This window comes from Lathyrus oleraceus, unplaced genomic scaffold (genome assembly GCF_024323335.1).
Source record: "Lathyrus oleraceus cultivar Zhongwan6 unplaced genomic scaffold, CAAS_Psat_ZW6_1.0 chrUn0430, whole genome shotgun sequence".
In the NCBI taxonomy this organism is placed as follows: Eukaryota; Viridiplantae; Streptophyta; class Magnoliopsida; order Fabales; family Fabaceae; genus Lathyrus; species Lathyrus oleraceus.
The window spans coordinates 55,580-59,120 of NW_026112821.1; the positions used below are offsets into that span (position 1 = coordinate 55,580).

Consider the following 3,541-nt stretch of genomic DNA (forward strand, 5'->3'; position numbering starts at 1 on the left):
TTGTTTGAGATGTTTTTTGAAGAACGACGAGAGATTGAGCAATGTGGTGTTCACCAATCGTCCAATTCTTTCGAGGAGTAATAAGGCGTCCGCCTTCTACTCCTTTTTCGTTCGAATTATTTTGAAAGTTTGTTTGTGGATGTTGAATATGCACGGTAGTGAGGCGTACGCCCCCTACTTGCTTATTCAAGGAATAATGAGGCGTACGCCACTTATTCCTTTATCCAAGTTTATTTAGCGTATTTTAGTCGGAAGTCGATAATTTGTGCAATATGGCGTACGCCAATTATTCAAATAATCGAGAGAGGGCGAGGCGTACGCCTCCCCTCTTTTATCACCCGAGGTTTAAATTGTAAAAGATATGTTTTTAGATATTGTATTTGATTTGCGAAATTAGTTTGTATTTGAATTGATAGGTTTTGATTTGATGACGAAGATTCGAGCAATGTGGCGTACGCCAATTATTCGAATAATAGAAAGATAGTGAGGCGTACGCCCCCTATCCTTTTTTCATCTGAAATATGGAATTACAAGGATTTGGAATTTGTAGAAATGATTTGAGATATTATGATTATTAGGGTTTTATTTGAATGACGAAAATCCGAGCAATATGGCGTACGCCAATTATTCGAATAATCGAGAGATAATGAAGCGGATGCTTACTATTCTCCTTTTCGTTCAAAATTAATGTTAAAAGGTTTTGAGGAGTGTATTGATCGAAAGAGTTTTATTTGAATGACGAAAATCCGAGCAATATGGCGTACGCCAATTATTCGAATAATCGAGAGATAATGAAGCGGATGCTCACTATTCTCCTTTTCATTCAAAGATTAATAGAGCTTTTAGAATTAATTGTTAATTGGGGGAGTGATTTTAATTTTATGGAGTTTTAGGGTTTTAAATGAATGACGAAAATCCGAGCAATATGGCGTACGCCAATTATTCGAATAGTCGAGAGATAGTGAAGCGGAAGCTTACTATTCTCCTTTTCATTCAAAGATTAATTTAAAAGTTTAAAGGGGTATATCGATTAAAGACTTTGAATTCGATTTTACAAAAACAATAAAGTTTAGATAAAAGTGTTTGGTATTTGCTCAAAATTAATTTAGTAACAAGATACATAATGAATTAAGCACTTATTTACTTTAGTAAAATCAATTACTCATTTAATCGTACTATTCTAAAAATAAATAGGCTTAAAATCTTTTTGAAATAGAAAAACAAATAAGACCTTGTGTCATGTCTTTTTACTAAAATTGCTATCCAAAATATTTAAATAAAATGTTGTAGCAAGTTATAAAGAAATAAAATAAACTGGGGTATGAATTCAACTAGTGGTACATTCGGTAACGAAGCAGTAGTCGAAAGGGCAGTTGTACAACTATCCCTATCGTGCCACCACAGGTGGCCTTTGAGCTTCATACACAGGCCACGCGTGATTTTCTTGGGAATCGGTGTGTTTGTGTACTCAATAACCATAATAGCTACATAGCAATACTACCACTTACACACTAATATTCATACTAATAAATGTAAACTCAGCACTTGAACAGTTGTGGAGATGCATAAAACAAAACGAAAACAAAATGCTTATTCCTCCTGTTGTTTCTCGCTCAACTTCTGTTTTTTCTTTCAAAGACAAAATATTCTTTCCCTCACCCCAAAACATGCATCCATCGATAAACCCAACACACAAACGTCTAGATCGAATGAAAAAGAAATGCAAAGGGATTAAAGCTTGACATCAGTTCTCTTCAACCAAGATCAAGACGAGAAAAGCAAGAAAAATGGATCATTCGAGATAAAAGGGAAAAACGGCGAGGGTTTACCCAATCGGAAGGTCCTCCTGTCCAAGATCTAGCGTTATCGCTTGGGTTTTTACGACGAGTGCTCTAACCGCAACTGATTGTCCAGATGAGGTAGGTTCATTATTCATGGCTGGGCTTCTTACTTCGCAATCTCCATGGTTGTTAGGTTTCTTTCGTTTGGTTAGGGTTGCTATTAAGGTGGTGGTTTCGCATAGATGGTGGTTTTTTAGCTCAAACTTGTTGAAATTCAGTGTGAAATCTCAACAAGCTTAGAAATTTTAGAGCTCTAAAAAGTGTTTTGGAGTTGTTTTCTGCAGAGTAACGGTGCCAATTTTCCTCCCCTTTTCCAATGATTGGAGACTCTTTATATAGAGCTCTGAATTACCAAGTCTCTCACCTGTGAGCTAGCCAAAATCTAAGATTTTCCGTTAGAATAAAATCTCATCTAGATTTGGTGTGGTACCTAAATTGATGCAGGTGGCAAGGTGAATTTGTTTTCGTTGGTAAAATCTTAAGCGTGTAACCATCCTCAACAACTCTTTTTTACCGTGGTAAGAATGTATCTGGCATGGTAAGAATCTTGATTTTACTACCCTGTAACCCTGAATTTCTCGCAGGTTTTGATTAACTGGTGCGACGAAAAAAAAACAATTATTCAAAAGCCATTCGCACTACTGTTAATGATGATCTAATATGATAGTATTCTTGGCCAGTTTGGTTATTGCTCTCTTAATGCTGTCAATTGTTGTTCTGCAGGTTCACAGTTGATTAAGATAACATGAGTCACGGTAGCATCAAATACTATGGACCTTGAGTTGGAGACATGGTCCATCCTTCAAGATCCAGGCCATGGTTTACCGGAATCAAGATTCACACTTCTGCCAAACTAAATCACCGAGGAAGTTTCATCTGAATCGCCTTCTTGCAGAAGTAATTGATCACTATAATTAGGGTCCCGTTCTCCAGGGTCAGGTATTGAAAAATTAGTCTCCCGACTGTTATGAAGCAATTTGATTGTGGATTTACATTTGAACCAAACCTATTCATGGATGGAATGTTTTTATCTGCAGACAAGCTTCCCTGCTGTTTCCAATTTCCAGGACTGATGTTTGATTGTAGATATGATGGTGAACTGCCAGGAGCCTGTGATGTTCCCTCAGTCTTGACTTAAGTTATCAGTATATTGACCATGCCAATGTGACAAAAAGATTTTTTCTTGGGTTGTGCAGGTTTCAACATGCTCATCAGGATATGGCTTGTAACCTATTGGAATGACTTGTAGAAAAAGAGTGCGAGGAGTTGTAACGTTTAGCTGACATGTGGTTTCAAGCTTGAATAATTTCCCCTCGCGTCGGTGTGTTTAATTGCGTGCGAAAGAGGAAAACAGCAGGTTGAAATGTAACACAGCAACATGGTATGATTCCCGCAGTATTCCATAGCAGAACAATAATAACACAACATCTGTGTGAAGCTGAGGCGTGGCGACGAAAATGTACAACGAGTGTTGTATTGGGTTGTATAACCGTGTCGCTGTTTGTAGTGAGTTGTGATTCATGAATCAATTTTCTTGAGTTCTGAAATCCTTACTGTTTCGAAAATTTGGATGTCCGAAACTCTTAGGAAGTTTATTGAATGGCTTTGGTATTTTGCAGGTGCTGTTATGTTAACACAAGTTGGCGGGTAACTTCAAGTTCCATTATTTCACTTCTGTTTCGAAAGGTAATGACCATAGC

At 37.2% G+C, this 3,541-nt stretch overlaps 1 long non-coding RNA gene across 2 annotated transcripts; it reads left to right on the top strand.

The window, feature by feature from the left end:
* Positions 1–1,319: 1,319 nt before the first annotated feature.
* LOC127114226 (uncharacterized) lies at positions 1,320–3,293 on the top strand. Of its 2 annotated transcripts, none has more exons than XR_007800161.1 (4): positions 1,320–1,919; positions 2,286–2,379; positions 2,565–2,780; positions 2,879–3,293. It is a non-coding gene; the product is annotated as an uncharacterized LOC127114226 (long non-coding RNA). The 2 variants fall into 2 exon arrangements; XR_007800160.1 differs by having other exon boundaries at positions 1,327–1,919; positions 2,286–2,359.
* Positions 3,294–3,541: the final 248 nt, after the last annotated feature.